Here is a 19,918-nt window from a genome sequence, read left to right on the forward strand (position 1 = left end):
AAGTGCTACATGGTATCGTAGGAGTAGAGATGTTCATTGACGATGTCCTCGTTCATTCTACCACATTGGAGGAGCACCTCAGACTCTTGGAAATTCTCTTCAATAGACTCCAGAGTTTCAACATGACTGTGAAGCCTAGCAAGTGTAAAATTGCTCACTGTGAGGTGGAGTTCCTCGGACATATTGTTGGTAACAATCACTGCAAGTGTCAGGATGACAAGATTAAGAAAGTTAGAGAAGCCCCGAGACCCGTGACCAAGAAATAGGTTAGGGCATTCCTTGGCCTGGTGGGGTATTATAGGAGTTTTATCCCCAACTTTGCTCTTATTGCCCAACCGTTGTACGAGGTGCTTTGAAAACATGCTCCAAACACCATTGAATGGGGAGAAGCGCAAGAGAGATCTTTTGCCGCCCTTAAGAATATGCTGTGTAAGGAGCCTATCTTACAGCTGCCTGATTCCAACAAACCTTTCATACTGCGCACTGAAGCTTCACAAGATGGAGTAAGTGCCGTATTAATGCAGGAATCAGAAGGCAGAATTTTCCAAGTAGCATACCACAGCCATAAGCTAAAACCGGCTGAGAGGAATTACAGTACTGTTGAGAAGGAACTCTTGTCCGTGGTTGATGGTGTTAAGAAATATTACTTTTATTTATATGGGGCACCATTCACTCTGGAAACTGATCATATGCCACTCACTAGTCTCAGCACGACCAAGACGGCTGATGCAAGATTGACACGTTGGACACTGTATTTGCAGCAGTTTAACCTTGTTGTGAGATACATCAAGGGAAGTGACAATGTAGGCGCAGACCTGGTGTCTCGCCTGCTAGCTGATAACTAACAAGGGTCCCATTAGCGAATTGCAGCATTTGATGTTCTGCACAAACGCCCAGTCTTTTCGCTAATTAGTTATAAGGTTTAACCAGTAAACTCGGTTCCATTAGCAAATCGCAGATTTTGATGTCCTGCACAGACGCCCAGTCTTTTCGCTCATGACCACATTCCCTGGTTAATTTAGCGAATTGCAGCATTTGATGTCCTGCACAAACGCCCAGTCTTTTCGCTAATTAGGTATAGGGTTTAACCAGTAAACTGGGTCAGCATTTGATGTCCTGCAGAGATGCCTTGACTACGTTTCCTGGTTAACCTGCGGCGTCCCGTCAACGTTCTTTAACGTCCACACGTTTTGTCACTGCCAATCCCGTCGACGTAAATAAACGCAAATCAATTGCAAGGTCCCTAATTTGCACAATTTTCAATTTTCTCGAGAGATTTTTGGTACGTATACACGTGACACCTTCCTCTACAAGATGCCAGGCAGGGATAATGCCTTACCCAGCATGACCTCCTCCCCCCCCTGCACGCCATTGTCTCAGCAATTCACCTGTTATCAGTGACCTGGCAGTAAAGCCATGTCCTGCCACGGTATGAAATTCAGGGTCAGAGTGATTCCCCAATCAATGACAATGTGGAGGACAAACTTTACATAGCAATAGAGGAAGAAACAGTTAGAAATGATGATCAGGTGATGTGGCAAAAAAAGGTCAGGTATGGTGATGAGTTAGTGAGTGAAACAATGCTTATAATGCCTATATTACTGTTTGAAAACCAATATACTCTCGTACTACATAAATTCGTACCAAGTAAATAAATAAAACCGTTTATGAGTGGTGTGAAATAGTTATCCTCCCATAGAACTCGTTTTCTTTGGTGCCAGCTTGTTAGAAAACCCAGTAAGGTAAGGAGGTACTCCTACCTGTATCGAGTATTTTAAACCTCAGGTGAGCGATTTCTCTATGAATTTTCGATGTTTCTCACCAAAAGCGGAGATTTGAGCCAAAAAAAAAAAAAAAAATCCAAAAATGGTCAGGATTGGGGGGAGTCAGTGGTGGAAAAGTGGTTGGGATGGGGTGGGTTAATAATGTAAATAGTGTATTTTTTGTAACATAAGTACTGATTGCTAGGCAGAGAGAGAGAGAAATGACACTTTTGATGCTCCACCTTGATTGCTTTCTCAGGTGCAGCTGGCGGGTGCAGCATTGCCGTGCAGATCAACTGGCCATCCCTGCTGCATGCTGCCACCTCTTCTCTTCTGCCTCGTCGTCATTATTTACTATGGATTTGTATTATATTATATTACACGTAGGTACAGTTACACCACAACTGTCACACCTACACCATGTATTACATACATCACATTACATAACAATTAGTTGTTAATGTAAATGTAGTGAACTTTTCTCTCAGTTTGACCTGAGTACAGGATTTTTCACTGTCGTCACGGAGTTTTTTCCTCAAGCTTGCTTCTATCAACTTAAATACGAGTTTTTTTTCGCTCATTGGTGACTGTGACTTTCTCCTGTAGCAAGATAGCACACACACACCATAGTGTGAATCTTGTGTGACTGAGTTAGGATTTATATGTATGTATATTGAATTTTTTTTTTCCCTGAGAAAAAAAAAAATTCATTTTGATGGGGGGTAATGTCACCAGCTGGCGCGATCGTATATTTAAATAAACTCGTGACATGGAACTTTGTGGGAAACTGTGAATTCTAGTGGAATCCCAGTAGGTATCACTCAGTCAACTGCCACGTATTCACTCGATCGGGAGTGTTATAGAACCATTTTTCACTGTTTCATAAGTGACCATCTTAGTGCGCGACATTAGCACCTCCGCTGAATGATTTATTGTGAGTGTGTATCGCTCACACTAAATTTGTTAAGCCGTTACCAAGTGTGGCCCGCTCTCGCCTCTCTCTCTCACAATTTGAACTCAGGATTGAAGCGCCGTGAGACCAGGTCATTCCTCAGAGGGTTCCTGAAGTCTCCACCTAGTGTGACCTGGTGAGAGGATCAGCGAGTGTGGCAGTGTCCTTCCTCAGCAACGACGACCAATCCATTTCCAATTATCCCACTTTTCTGACCAGTAATTTCTTTTCGTTTTTCCTAGGTTTAAGAGTTTAGCTTTTGAGTGAGCGAGTGAGTGCAAACTCTTTATTTTGAAATCATTTTGAAACATGTAATGTAAATTTATTACATTGTAATCAATAAATTTAACAGTTCTTTTTCTTGTGCTTAATGTAATGTAAACTCGTGTTTTATTTCTCCATATTAAGTTTATTCTAGTTGCAGCTCCTAGTTTGCATAAACATTTTGCATTATTCATAACTGGTACTTAGGCCAGTCCTTTTGTATTAAGCTTAAAATCCGTTGTGCCATTTGGAGTTAATGCACCAGCAAGAATCTGTTTATCATTAATAGCATTAATTATTGATTGTCAGGGGTGGAGTCACTTTCTCCAGAGGCCAACAATACTAATAAACAGCACGTGTGAATAATTAGTCTCTGCTGTGTACTGTTGAGAAAGTTTATAAATTCTCGTCCTTAGAGAATCGGCGAAGTAAGCCGCATAAAGTAATCATTGCTTGATTTTCACAAGTCAATTCTTTGTCTTTTTCTCAAGTATTATTCAATATTATTCTTTAATATTGCATATTCTTAAAAACCCTGTGACACTTTCTTCCTTTTTATTCCTTCCTGTTTATGTACCACTTTCGTACCTGCAATCCAATTACTTTGTAAAAAAAAAAAAAATGTATTCTCCTCCTCTGATTTTCCCTCTTTTTTTTTTTTTTTTTTTTTTTGCTTCCTCCCTCTTCTCTTTCAGTAATTCCAGTTCCTCTTGTGTTAGACATCTTTTTATCCATACATTCTTGAACTCCTCTTTTTCCATAGGATTCTTTGCATTTTTTAGTATCTCCTTCACGGTGTTTACACTCTGGAAGGTTACCTTTAGCGGTCTTGACTTGCTTTTCTTGTATTTCCCTAACCTATTGTGTTCCTCTATGTCGTTACTACAGATTTCCTCTGATACTTCTTTCAATATGCCCATTACATTTGCCATCTCCTTTTTGTCTCTTGAGATCTTGTTTTTTACTTCTTCCTCTCCTATACCAGTGATTACTATAGATTTGTTAATATCTACTGAATCTCCCACTAACTTAGGATTGTTTGGATTATTCTTTTCACTTCCTTTTTAATGTTTTTTTCTTCCACCCTTCTTTCCAAGTCTTTCTTTATTTTCACCATTTCAGCATAAGTGGTTTCCACATCATTTTTGTAGCTTTGCACAGCTTCATTCACCTGTGTTATCTTCTCCTCAGTATTACTGCTCTGATCTATCAGACTGCTTACTTGCCTAATTGTCTCTGTATCATTTTTTAACTCTTCCAAAATACTCTCGTGGTTGACTACTGTACTTGCCATTTCACTAATTTTCCTCCTAAGTGTACCCACTTCCACTGTTAGCTCATCTATGGTTGTGTCTTTCTTGTTGACTTGTGTGTGTGTGTGTGTGTGTGTGTGTGTGTGTGTGGAAAGTTTTTAACACTGTAGCTGGGAATCGAACTCGAGACCTCTAGATAAAGTCAGGCACTGTTGCCACTATACTATGGTGTGGGAAAAGCTAAGCCACCAGAATTCAATGATGAACCAGGTATTTCTGTTATGGGAGTATATATTTCAACACAGACTGGTGTGTTAAAAACTTTCAACTTAAGTACACACATGTAATGTGTGTTTCTCCAACATACAAAAAGGAAGACGTTTGTGTACTGGCTGGGAAGGATTAAAACTTGTCTGTCACTTGCCATGTTGCATGGGGCTAAGCAAAAATCCTTGTATCGGAAATATGTATCATCATATGGGTTGGGGTTGAAATATATCCTCCCATAGCCTATCGGATTTACCTGGTTCATCACTGAATTAAGGTGTCTTAGTATTTACCATGCCATGGTGTAGTGGTAACAGTGTCTGACTTCTGTCTAGAGGTCTCGGGTTCGATTACCGGCTGGAGCGTTAAAAACTTTCCACATATTACATACGTGTGATGTGTGTTTGTCCATCACACACACACACACACATACAGTACACACACACACACATATACATATATAGAGAGAGAGAAAGAGAGAGAGTTGACTGCATGGACAGAGAGGTATCAGTGATTGTATGTTTTTGTATGTATGAATGTATTACATATCTGTATCATACATGTTGTCTCAGAGCTTAGATACAGACTTCAGAAGATTCTCTAGATGATTAAAAATAATGTTATACCAACACGAGTCCAATTCTAAACTGTAACGGAGATATAGTCACCTATATGCCTGTGCTTAAATGAAGTTAGAAATTTTTCACACATAATGCACTCAATAACTGAAGCTCCATAACAGATGAAGATAGACTCAATCTGATATATTATTTTTATTCAAATCACGGCTAGGAATTAGGGCCTGAAGTTATTTTTTAAGCACCTGGGACTATACATGCATCCGTGACTATGTCGGAGCCAGGTAATCATAGTTTTTGCTGAAGTGTTACCTGGATGGAAACGTTTTATGCCATCCTCACTGTAACTGCTTATTGTATCTCATGTATTTGTTAAGTGCCCAGTAACCATCATTGCATTACATTGGCCACATCAAAATTTTCATAACAAAATCCAACAAGAAATAGAATTAGTTGCGAGATTCTAAAGAAATATATACCATCTGTAGGTGCCATACAGTAGCTAGTCAGTTATGGCGGAAACACCTGGGTTGTTCAGTAATAATTATGTTGTTCAGACAACACTAAGGTTTACCCCGTACCAAAAGTGTAGGTAAGGTACACCCATCAATAGCTTTGCTGACTTCATCGTGTTTATGGACGTCAACTTGCTGCTGCCTTTGGATGCGGAGAATCTGACACTAAATACAAGATATTCTCAAGGAATTTAACACCTTTGCCTCAAGAGAGTAGACTGCCTCGACATTAGGTATGTGTGTGTGTGTTTAACCCCTTAACCACGGGGCTTCACTTTCGTGATGCTTGGGAGCAAGGGATTATACCGCTGGGCGTTGCTTTTGTGATTCTGTGTTATTTTGAATTCACCCGGGCTTCCAAGTGGGGGCTTGTATCATCTATCAGTACTGCCAGTGTTCAACACTAGTCAGCACTCCTAATCTCATCTGTACTCCCATCCATTGTTGACAATTTAGCCATTTCTCCCCGTTCTTGACTCCCCTCCCTACCCCCCCTCCATTACCCTATCCTCTCGCCTGCCCGGCCATGCTACGCTAAGTATATCTTCCCTGGAATTTTTCACTGATTTCATCCATTGAAATAAGCCCTATGTCCTATTCTTATACCAAATAATATATAAAAGAAAGAAATAAGGTAAGTGAGAGTGCCATACACCTGGAGTTGGCTAATTATCACCTGAGAACACCTCACATGCACTCGTTCGCTAATTTTCGCAGTTTTTTCCCCCTTGAAATATGCCGTATAATCTACTTTCGTAATAAATATACATGTAAGGAGGGAAGGGAGAAGCCTAAGTGATATTTACATTCACCTGGAACTACCTAATTTATAATGTATTGTCTAGATTTCCTGCCAATCAATTCAGTGCTATACATAGCTGTTTCAAGAGCTAACATTGGTAGCACTGAATATCCCCTAAGTAGGCCTCTACCCTGGCCCTCCCTTATCAGTTTACTCTCATCTTCCAAATTGGAGGTACGTCTTTTCCTTCTTGCTGACATCAGGGACTTTTTCACCCCATACAAAGGGCCCTGTGACCTTTACCCCCTACTAAACCTCGTGTGGAAAGAGGTAAAGGGCTGACAATTGATAAAGGAGTGACTACGATCTTTCTATTGAGTAAAACAGTGCAAGTGGAATTGTAAATAATGTGTAAATAATGTGTAAACAGCAAGTGAAAGTAATGAATGTAAATATACGTGAACAGTGGAAAATATTTTTATAGGTTACTTCAAGTGACAGTGCATAACACAGTGTAAATAAAATAGAAATGTAAATAACGTAAATAAAATAGAGAACGTAAATAGAAATGTAAATGAGTAGTATTATAAGAATACGAGTATATACCCTAGGAGTAATGAAAGTGAAAGTTTCATTCTAGCATGTCTGAATACTATGAGTTATGAGAGTGAGATGAAAGTGACATTCACTCTCAATGCTAGTATACAGGACGAGAAAGTGAATGCTATGTATTTTACTGAAAGAAATTGAATCCCTACAGTGACAATAAACTAATACTACTGAAGGAAACTTATGGATAAAGACTGTAGATATATATAAGTGTTATATAGTAATAGAAATATAAAGTGTGAGGGGTTTTATGAATAATAAATGACAGAGTACCAAGAACGAACTAGTGCCAGTGCGACGGTCAGACGCGCTCGTAATTTTCATTGCTTTCACAGTGTTTTTTTTTTTTTGGAGTATGGATCCTAAACTACTTGAAAATCATAGAGTAGTGTTTATAGTGTTAATATTTGGCTGTTGTAATCATATTACGGGTTGTCGGGAAGTATAAAGTGGAGACTTCGTTACCCAACTTCAGAGGTCTCCACAAGTCCTACGGTAACAGACGAAGGCTCAACAAACATTCCAGGAGAAATCTGAAGGTATGTGCCATAAACATATGTAATTTTAATATTCTAGGACTAATAACTGATTTTTGGCAAATATTTTTTGAGAGTCTGTCGGAGCCCGAATAACCCCGCGGCATACGCAAAACATCGGTAAACATGCCCACGGTGTAGGGGTTAAGGAGGGAGGAGGAGGTAGCGTGAAGTTTGTGTTAAAAGAGTGATTTAGCACAGTAATGTGTGAGGTGCTCTTTTTAGTATTGCTCTACTGATTTTCCCGGTAAATAATTATCTCACTGTTAATGCCACTTCCAACTCTGCAGTTACAGTTTGAATGCTTTCAGTGCGGTTGCCATTCACATGCCAAATCAAATCATTCGTATACATGAGGCCAGCACTATCTAGTCTACAGTATACACTGCGTGTGCTTTGTGTGTGTGTGTGTGTGTGTGTGTGTGTGTGTGTGTGTGTGTGTGTATACCATCATTCTATACATCACAAATGTCTCTGTGAGGGAGAAAATGGCGTGGGCGACGAATTCGAAGCTGTTGCCGGTCGGCCATCTTGCCTCCTCTATCGCTTGTGAGAAACTCTTAAGTCCTTGTGACAGCTGCCCACCATTCCTAACTGGGCCCCGAGATGTGAGAAGCCACAGCGTTTACGCATTTTTATAAATAGCTCTTGAGATTTCTCCTGTGTTTAGGGACACTCATAAGAATTTACGAGTCATCCTAAGGACTTAACAGCTTTAATAAATACCGGCCCAGAGGTCTAATATTTGACAACATTAATTGGTAAGCTACTTTCTCACCGCGTTTCTGTACTTCTTACGCTGTTTTTTTCAACATGAAATTATCTGAAAGATTTTTTACAATAAGTAATAACATCTTCATTAAAACTGAGAAGACTATCAGCACATTATTTGACTATTCATCACCTTCAATCATCCTAAGTTATTTTAGATCGTCTGGCAATAGCTGGAATAAAGTATCAAACGGACATCATCATTATCCCCTTCAATCCGAATAAGGAATTTGTTACACTGTGGCTAGCTCAAAATTGTACTCAGCTTAAGAGAGATTGTCGATTAGGAGGGTGTGCTATATCATTCATTAACTCAGTGTTAGAGAGCTCTACCAGATGGAATGAAATCGTGTGCCAACAGCAAAAATAGACTACAAACAACTTGTTGTCATGCAGTGAGGAATAGGAGACCTGTGTGTTATCATCTGTACAGGGTAGCCGCCTGACCTTGGCTCATATTCTCGTCGGCTAAGGAAGCTTCCAAACACCTCCTCTTTTTGCGAAATATTTTTTTGAAAATGGATGATTAATATCAATTTGTACGTTATTTATAAAGAGTAAGACGATACTGGAACGATTTATATAAGACAGAAAAGGATAGTAAGGTATGATAAAATAAATCGTTTACGAGAAAGCATTAGGGAGCTTCCTCAACCTACGAGAGTACGGGACCTTGAGTTCTGCCGTAGGGTAACCCACTCAGTCGACTCAGTTGCCAAGTGGCGGTAATAAGCCATCCTGTTGACTGGCAAGTTAGTTAGAGAAATTTGATTGTATTATCGTCAACTGCGGAGGACCTCTAATAATGTTGATAATTTGGCGTTTTCTAATTTCATGTTTTCATTCTAGATCTAGAACTATTAACGAAATTTAGCTATGTCATAAGGCATTTCGGCAAAATTTTAGCAATATTTCAAGGATTATAGGCTCATGTCTAACAATTCTCTGGATTTATTTATTTATTTTTTTAGTGTCATTCTAGTTGCTTGTGAGTGCAATTTTAGCGGTATTTGTAGCTTTCGATTTGACAACACTGCTCTTACCAATTTGTTTTACGTGTTACACCTTAACATACTTTTTACTCATTTTTCATTGTGTTATTTTTGAACGAATTTCTTAAGCGAGGTATTTCACAATATATATATATATATATATATATATATATATATATATATATATATATATATATATATATATATATATATATATATATATATATATATATATATATATATAACCTGGAGCCTCTGTGGTACAATGGTAAAGTGTGTGTTTTCATACACTGAAGAACGAGGGTTTGCGCCCCGCCAGGGTAATAAACTTTGGGAGCGTTCTTCTAGCCACTTACTGTTTGGCGGACATCAGGGGTGCTGTGGTTGAACAAGTGTCGCATACTATAAAGTATGCTTGCACCCAGTCAGCTTGTGAGGGCCGATTACACTTGGTTCACAGACTACACACACATCCAAAGCCACTACAACACTACAATTACACTTACAAGCACTTCTTACACTACATACAATCTCTAAGAGACAGCCTAAGCCACTTTGTAGAGATACATTGGCTGTATCGTCCCCACTTCGGTAGGGATAGGCCGGTCCTGCAGTGGACACTCAAAGGACTGATGAGATGAGATGAGATGAGATATAAAACCATTAATCCCTTCATGTCAAAAGGTTGATCCAAAATACATTAAATTATCTAAAGTTTTCAAGAATAAGGTGCTGATACATCATCACAGTGAGGGGATTAATATAATTTATGTTATCCGTGTGGTAGGTGGAGGCATCCATCATCCACTCACTCATTGTAGAATGATGCCATATGAGCTCTACACTGAGTGACAAGCCAAATGGTTTCCGATACCCAGGAAACCATTTACTACGCTGGGTGGTAACCATATAACCGGGGTTTCTGGCAGGGTTAAGTGTCCCCCAGATTCCCCTATCCAAAATCACTTAATCATGGCAGTCGTTTCAGAGAACCTCAGAGGGCACAATACCTGCCCAGGGCCCCAACCAAATGGGCAGACTCGCATGGCAATGTGGAATGTTAGAGGTGTGAATGAGGAAAGCAAGAGGGTGGAAGTGATGAATGAGTTCAAGAGTGCGAGATATGCATTGATGGCCCTGTGTGAAACGAAGATGAAAGGGTGAGAAATGGAGGAGAGGGAGGGTGTGAAATGTGTAAGATCGGGATTGAATGGGAAAGGAAGATGTAAGGAAGGAGTTGCCTTGTTGATGAATGAGGTGTGGCAGAGTGAAATGAGAGACTACAAATGCGTCAGCTCGAGGTGTATGTATGTCAAGTTCAAGTTTGAGAAGGTGAAAGTGGCAGTGATTGTAACGTATGCACCGTGTGAGGATAGGAGTGAGAGAAAGAAAGACAGGTTTTGGGATAAGCTGGGTGAAGTAATGGGAGAAATGCCCAGGAGCTCTAAAGTGATCATGATGGGGGGATATGAACGGAAGAGTAGACACTGGTCCAGAGGATGATATAATGGGTTTTTATGGAGTACCAGGAGAAAATGATAATGGGAATCGACTAAAGGATATGTGTCAGGAGAAAAGGTTGTGTATTTGCAATTCGTATTTCAAACACAAAAATGCACATAAATATACATGGTATAGAGGAAAAGGGGATCGTGTTGAAAGAAGTCTGATTGATTACATGCTCGTAGAGAGGTCGATGATGGAAATTGTTGCTGATACAAGAGCTGTGAGAGGACGATGTGGAGGTCTGTCAGATCATATGATTGTGGCATACAAGATCAAGCTGAGAGGAGTTAGGTGTATCAAGAGAGAGAAGAAGAGTCAGGCTGAACGACTGAAAATTAAGAAGCTGAGGTCAAAGAAGTGGCAGATGAATACAGAACCAAAGTAGAGGACGAGTTAGATTCAGTGAACTGGAATGAATTGGATCTGGACAGCCTGTGGAATGCATATAGGGATTGCTTAGTTAGGAATGCTAAAGAGGTGTGTGGTGTGGCAAAAGTATCAACAAAAAAGAAGAGTACGGCATGGTGGGATGAGGAAGTTAAGAGACTGGTGTAGGAATAGAGGAAGAAGTGGCTAAAGTGGTTACAGGACAGGGGTTCAGTTGAAATAAGAACTGAGTATATCGAGAGCAAGAAGCACGTAAAGAGACTAGTGAAGAGGAAAAAGAAGGAGGTAAATGATGATCTGGGAAGAAAAATGAATGCGGCCAACTCTGAAAATAGGAAGTTATTCTGGAAAGAGGAGCGGAAATGTAGAAGTGAAAGCAGAAAGAAATGTGATAGTGTGAAGGATGAATGTGGTAGGTGTTACTAACCCATGGAGATGAAGTAAGGACCAGATAGTAAGAATATTTTGAAAGCCTGATGAATGGAAATAGAGAGAGCAGAAGCGGCTGCAAACATGACTGGTTTTGGGAGTGTGCAGAGAAGGAATGCAGTGCCAGGAGACGTGACACTCGCACAGGTAAGGAGCGCTGTGAAACAGCTGAAAAATGGCAAAGCAGCTGGGATTGATGAGGTGTATGCAGAGATGCTTAAATGCAATGGAGAGAGTGGAATGAAGTGCTTGTTGGAGATATGTAAGAAGGCATGAACGAGTGAAACTATGCCTGCAAATTGGAAAAAGGCTGCGATTGTACCCCTTTACAAAAATAAGGTAAGCAAAGTCAGTGCAAGAATTATCATGGCATTAGTTTATTGAGTGTGGTAGGGAAGGTATATGGAAGAATTATTATAGAGAAAGTAAGAGAGATATCAGAAGTCCTAGTGAGTGATGAACAGGATGGCTTTAGGAGTGGCAGAGGATGTGTGGATCAAGTATTTGCAGTGAGACAGGTAGCAGAGAAGGCTTGTGAGAAGGATCATAAGGTGTTTATGGCATTCATGGATCTGAAAAAAGCATACGACAAAGTAGACAGAGAGGGATTGTGGAAAGTTTTGTGCATGTATGATGTAGATAGTAAGCTGCTAAGTGCTGTCAAGAGCTTTTATGATGGTAGTGAAGCATGTGTAAGGGTTAATGGGCATCTAAGTGAATGGTTCACAATCAGTGTGGGCGTGCGACAAGGTTGTGCGATGTCCCCATGGTTGTTCAATATATATATGGATGGGATGATGAGAGATGTGAAAACACGAGTAATGGAGAGAGGGATGACGTAGGTAATGGTAATGAATGGTGATGGGTGGAATATCTCAAATTTGTTGTATGCTGATGATGCAGTACTGCTTGCAAGTACTGAACAGGAACTTTGTAGGCTAGTGCAGAGTTTTGTTGATGTCTGTAAGAGCCGTGCCTTGAGAATAAATGTAGAGAAGAGTAAAATGATGGTTACTGAGAGAGAAGATGACTCCCAATGTGATATCACAGTGAATGGAGTGAGACTGTAATTGGTGAGAGAGTTCAAATACTTGGGTACAGTGACGGAAAAGAGAGGAAAATGTGCAAAAGAAGTTGAAAGTAGGAAGAAAAGTAGCTGGTGCAATGAAGGCCTTGATAAGAAACAGTGGCTTGAGTGTTGCAGCTGAATGAGGTTTACATGAAGGAGTGTTAGTGCCAACTCTAACTTATGGGTGTGAGACTATGGTGTGGCATGAAAATGAAAAGTCAAGAGTAAGAGCAGTGGAGATGGGACTGTTGAGGAATGTATGTGGAGTACAGAGGGTGGATAGGATACGAAATAGTGTGATTTGTGTGGAGTGAGGAAGTAGGTGGACACAAGAATCGAAGAGAGTGTCCTGAGATGGTATGGTCATGTGGAAAGAATGGATAACAATAGAGTAGTGAAAAAGGTTTACCTGAGCGAATTTGAAGGAGGGAGGAGGCGAGGTAGGCCAAGGAGAAGATGGAGAGATATGGTGGAAGAGTGTTTGAGGAAGAGAGGTTTGGAAGTCGTTGAGGCTAGGGAACTGACAAGAGATCGAGCTGGCTGGATGAATGTTGTGAGGAGAAGTGCATGGTCAGGGATTTTGGCACCCCTTGTGAGCGTGGCAGCGTCCGGATTGACTCAACCGGATACGTTTGTGTGAAGCTGCAGAATGTGGTGAATGTTTTTTGGTGTATCCGGTAGAGCCAGGATTCCGGGGGCTTGAATGATGAGTGAATGGAGGTGTGGCCTATTTGGACTGGGCAAGTTTGTGCTGTCTGGACATTGCTACCCCTCACCCTGCCCTTGGGTGGGAAGGGAGGTGCGGATGATGATGATGGTATCCGTGTATTTTAAATATAAAATATTGACACTGCTTGCAAAAATATCTATGTACTGTAAATAAAAATTATTCCTTCTTTGTCATTAGCCCTTTCAGTCCGCTGGCATTTTTTGTACACTATTCTTGCAGTTGACGGATGATTTTCTTCATTTAAGCGTAACTTCATTTAAGAGTAAGTCACTGGTTAAATGATAACTTCAATATATTGTAGTCTGAGGGAGAAAAATTACCCCATGGACACAGACATCGTATATTTCCCATATATTCTCGCTACTTACTGACTTTCCTATGTAGTTCAGGAGACCTAACGAAATGGAGGAGTAAGATATAACTTCCATTTTCCATCACTATGGGGATGCTCTCCCATATTAACAATAATCATCTGGAGGTAGCAGCAGCAGTTGCTGCAGTCCTCATAGCCCCAGGTTCATCTTTAACATGAACCTGGTGGACTGAAGGCTGCATTTGTCCTTCTCATACAGTCCACCATCCAACTTTCGGGGGATAGGGATATAGCTGAGGGACGTTTGTATAGCTGACCGGTTATATCAGTGCCAGCACATGAGGGCATTCCTCTCTATTACCTTGGAAAAATAGCAAAAACAAACTAACCAAAACTTAACAGAAGTCAAGCTGCTGTATATAATAAAGAGCATACGATGTTACCTGTGACGAGAGCGATTCTGCCTGAGAGAGTGCATGACGTTGTGGTGGTGGTGGTGTCTGCTGACGCTGCCATTGCAAACTGTTGACACTCAAGCCACTGCACAGACAGCCTCACACTGGCACAGGTTGCCAGACGTTTCTGCATAAAACAGAAGAGACTCTCAGTGAGAAAAGGACAGTCTCAGGGGAAAAAATACACACATATTTATATTTATGCTTAAACACATACAATGTATACATGCACTATATGCCATGAGAGAGAGAGAGAGAGAGAGAGAGAGAGAGAGAGTGAGAATGCTGATGACTAGTTGGTTTACGTTTTGATTGATTGGTATGTTTAGTGTTGTTAGAGTATACAAAGTACGTATACAAGAAAAGCGGGTAGCCGGTCTTTCCACACACCTCCAGCAAGTATTTTTTTTTTATATATACAGTTGTAAAATGAGGAAGAATAACACGGTAGATAAAAGTAGCAATAATATGTTAGAAAAGTATAAGCTGAGCTGCACTTCCCTGGCCTGGGACAGGGGACATCATACATCCATGTCCCCAGATCGTATGGCTCACACTGGTCATGAGCTAAACATGCCCCTCCAACACTCCTTCAGCACCCTTCCACTCCCGTCTCTCTCACTTTCTCTCAGTTCCATCACTCTGTTAACTGTACTTGTCATGAGCTAAACATGCCCCTCCAACACTCCTTCAGCACCCTTCCACCCCCGTCTCTCTCACTTTCTCTCAATTCCATCACTCTGTTAACTGTACTTGTCATGAGCTAAACATGCCCCTCCAACACTCCTTCAGCACCCTTCCACTCCCGTCTCTCTCACTTTCTCTCAATTCCATCACTCTGTTAACTGTACTGGTCATGAGCTAAACATGCCCCTCCAACACTCCTTCAGCACCCTTCCACCCCCGTCTCTCTCACTTTCTCTCAATTCCATCACTCTGTTAACTGTACTTGTCATGGGCTAAACATGCCCCTCCAACACTCCTTCAACACCCTTCCACTCCCGTCTCTCTCACTTTCTCTCTATTCCATCACTCTGTTAACTGTACTTGTCATTCTTGGTTACACTCTGCTGTGTCTAGTACGAGTTGCTACTTCTGCATGTCAACATTGGCTGCAAAAATGTATACTAAACTTCTTAATTACCGTCGCCTTATAAACACCAGGAAGTGAATAAAAAGGACAGTTTTGGACTGTCCCTTTTCTCAGGAAAATAAAAGAACAGACAGATTCCCCAAAGGACACAGTCCTTAAAAGGACAAACCTGGCAACCCTGCAGTGGCACAAGGTCAACCTGTGTGTGTGTGTGTGTGTGTGTGTGTGTGTGTGTGTGTGTGTGTGTGTGTGTGTGTGTGTGTAAGAGAGAGAGAGAGAGAGAGAGAGAGAGAGAGAGAGAGAAAGAGAATGACTAAAATATTGGCTTGTAATATGGCTGCAAATACTGTACCAAACTACGAGGTAAACACTGTATAACACTGTGAAGGAATGAGCAGTAAAGTACAATGATGGCCCAACCCGTCTGTTGTCCCCCGGGCCATGACATTTTACTGGGCCAAGTGATACTGAGAATTCTGCCATGATGAATAAAACATCAACCACTTCACATCGATGACGTTGTTTTAATTTCATTGCTACTGCTTCCAGACGTTTACTTCAGCTTAGAGGAGTCCCGTGTTAATGAATGGAATAATGCAGAATATTTGTCTACCTATAACTCTGTCTATATAAATTCACAACATTTCGAAAACTCTTTAATAGAATAAAATCATCTCTTGGTAGCAAAGACAGAGTAAAGAAAAGGATGTTATCGTAGTGAAGGTGTTAACCTTATCAGAGGTTCCAATGTGAAATACATTTTTATGCTGGCAGAAGTGAGGTTCTCCGTAGCCTACTAGTCTTTGGTCATGCCTCCAAGTAGACATGTGGAGGTGTGGTGTGTAGCAGGACTACTGGGCCTTGGGAGCAGGCTATGCAGCCGATGCCCAGAGTCGGACACACACACACAAAAAAAAAAAATACAATGCCTTTATAAAGAATCTCTTTTAGACTCGATACATACAGTAAGTCTTCAATGGCGGAAACAATGAGCTGACAGTTTATGACCTGCTCGTCTGCTATCAAAACACAAACACACACACACACACACACACACACACACACACACACACATCAAGTACGGACAACTTGGACGACTAACAATACAGAACAACTCATTCTGAAAAAAAAAGAAAAAAAAGGAAGTTTGTCATTTGCGTCTTTTGTTTGTTTATCCCTGCTTCTGGCTTATTTTTAGCAATTATTCACTCTCATTTCACGCCATGCTGGATCTGCCCCTGGTCTTCACATCCAGCCTTTTAGTTACTATCATGACTGTTATGTTCCAAGTCCTACAGTAAATTCCATTTAAAACATCTGCTTTTTTTGCAGCTACTATGATGATGCCTTAATGTCATATGTGGATGTATAGCTGTGAAATCCAGCTGTGCCATATTTCATTAATTCGCTCTGGAGTTCAGCAACTCAGGTCATAATGATAATTTTGCATAAAACCTGTAAAGTACTAAAAAAGAAGAAGAAGAAGAAACACTGCAACCATCTTCCCTTAGTGCAGATTATCCCAGATACTGCAAATATTTTGATGGGTGTAGTGTTACTCCTTTTCTTACCCAGTTCAACAGTTAAACAGTTCTCACCTCCATCTTCTGGCACTCAGCTGAACTGGCAAGAAAGGTACCTGAAAAACAAAGCCTGTTAGGAAAGAGGGTATAAAGGAGAGGGAAGGCGACGAGGATACTTGTGTGAATATCAGAGGGAATAAGTGTTGGAGTATAACTCACTGTGGTGGTACAGAATTTTACCCACAGAATAATATCATATATACACATACGGTAACTGATAGGGAAACCACTCAAACATGCACCCATAATACGACGAATAAACTCTTTTTTACATATGGACCCTTATTTTGGGTTAAGTGAAAAATTAAATGGGTTTGAGACTTTTTCCATAAGTTGTGGTTCACTCAACAGTTTTTGTAATTTGACTAAAATACTGAACTCCCTGTGTTATTCAGAGTATTTCCTAAAACGAAGAATCAGGTTAAAAATCATTAATATATATTATTTTTTTCTATTCTTTCACCACTTTTATACGACTAACTTCCTTTACTGATATAAAGTAAAATATGTTTATCTATAACAGTAGTGTCTAAATATTTCATTCCTCACTGCGAGTCGTACTGTTTTTGTATCATTAAATCGTCCTTTTACTTGTAACATATCCACTGCTTTCGCCAATCTTTGACTGGTAAAACATTGGCTATATAGTAATGTTCATTCTCAGTCCCTAATTTTATTCCATTCTCCAGGAAGCATTCTTAATTACTATCGTTTCTACTTCAAGCTCTGTTTTTAATTATAAGTGTGGTGAAACTGGTATTCATTTGCTGGTGGGGGAGGCGTGGCTGAATCGGTAGAGAGCGACCTGCAGTCCTGATGGACCCAGGTTCGAATCCCGGCTGGGGCAGGGAACAGTTTAAGGATTTGAATATAATAAAAGCAGTCTTTCCTGATCTACCAGATGACCCACCGACACGTCATAAAAGTACCCCCGCTAATACCAATACACCAGTCCTGTATGAGACAGCCCTAGCATGTATTCAATATGGACGTTGGGTGTTAGTGCCGAAGTGGTGACATGTGGAGGTGTAGGAGGAGTACTGGGCCTTGGGATAAGCTAGTGCCCCCGAGATATTGGCCCTGACGCCTTTGCCCAGAGTCGGACACATAAAAAAAAAAAAAAACGAACACCATGCGTTAGTTGTGGATTCTTAACCCCTAAACCGCGGGGTTGTTTTTGCCTGACGTGTGTCTCACGGGCATATTCACGCTCCGACAGACTCTCTAAAAATATATGCCAAAAATCAGTTATTAGTCCTAGCATATTATAATTACATATGCATATGGCACATACCTTCAGCTTTCTCCTGGGATGTTTGTTGAGCCTTCGTCGAGTACCGTAGGACTTGTGGAGACCTCTGAAATTGGGTAACGAAGTCTCCACTTTACACTTCCTGACAACCCGTAATATGATTACCACAGCCTGATATTATCAATAGAAACACTATTCTATGATTCTCAGATAGTTTGGAATCCATACTCCAAAAAAGAAAACACTGTGAAACCAATGAAAATTACGAGCACGTATGACCTTCCTACTTGTGATCGTTCGCCGCTGGTGTTCTGTCATTTCTTATTCATAAAAACACTCACAGTTTATATTTCTATTACTATATAACACTTATATATATCTACAGTCTTTATCCATAAGTTTCCTTCAGTAATAGTAGTTTATTGTCACTGTAGGCATTCAATTTCTCTTTCAGTAAAGTACGTAGCATTCACTTTCTTGTCCTGTATACTAGCGTTGAGAGTGAATCTATCACTTTCATTTTCACTTTCATAACTCATAGTATTCATACATGCTAGAGTGAAACTTTCACTTTCATTACTCCTAGTATATATACTCATATTCTTATATTACTACTCATTTACATTTCTATTTACATTCTCTATTTTATTTACATTATTTACATTTCTATTTTATTTACACTGCGTTATGCAGTCACTTGCAGTAACTTATAAAACTATTTTCCACTGTTCACTTATATTTACAGTCCTTGCTTTCACTTGCTGTTTATATATTATTTACATTTCCACTTGCACTGTTTTACTCACCAGATAGATCGTAGTCACTGTCTATCATTTTCATTGACAAATTAGCCAGTTCACGTTCCACAGCAGTCTCTTAGCCCTTTACCTCTTTCCACACAAGGTTTAGTAAGGGGTAGAGGTCACAGGGCCCTTTGCATGGGGCTAAAAAGCGGCGGAATTGAGCAGGCATGAATCCGACGTGCTTCCACCTTGAAAGATGACAGTAAACTGAATACAGTGTGGTAGCCTGCCTAGGCAATGCTGCCAATGTCATCGGGGTGAAAGCTGCTAATATATACGCTATGAAATGATTGGCAGGAAATCTAGACAATACATAATAAATTGGGTAGTTCCAGGTGAATGTAAATATCACTTAGGCTTCTCCCTTCCTTTCTTATGTATATTTTTATTACGAGAATAGATTATACGGCATATTTCAAGGGGAAATGAACAGCGAAAATTAGCGAATGAGTGCACGTGAGGTGTTGTCAGGTGATAATTAGCCAATTCCAGGCGTATGGCACCATCACTTACCTTATTTCTTTCTTGTATACATTATTTGGTATAAGAATAGGGCATATTGCTTATTTCAATGGATGAAATCAGTGGAAAATTTCAGGGAAGATTTACTTAGTGTAGCATGGCCGGGCAGGCGAGAGGAAAGGGTAATGGAGGGAAGGTAGGGAGGGGAGTCAAGAACGGGGAGAAATGGCTAAATTGTCAACAATGGATGGGAGTACAGATGAGATTAGGAGTGCTGACTAGTGTTGGACATTGGCAGTACTGATAGATGATACAAGGCACCACTTGAAAGCCCGGGCAAATTCAAAATAACACAGAATCACAAAAGTGACGCCCCGCAGTACGATCCCTTGCTCCCAAGCATCACGAAAGTGACCCCCCGTGGTTAAGGGGTTAATAGGAAGTATGCTGGAAAAATGAACACCAAATATTTGACTATACGAATGTTTGGGTAAATATCGTGAATAATATAGTTTGTGCAACTTTACGGAGATTTTTGTCCATTTACAGCTTACATCCTGGTACTTTAGTGACACAAAATGGGAATACTTTGGA

This window comes from Coenobita brevimanus, chromosome 27 (assembly GCF_032717465.1).
Source record: "Coenobita brevimanus isolate Jiangsu-jjx chromosome 27, ASM3271746v2, whole genome shotgun sequence".
NCBI lineage: Eukaryota > Metazoa > Arthropoda > Malacostraca > Decapoda > Coenobitidae > Coenobita > Coenobita brevimanus.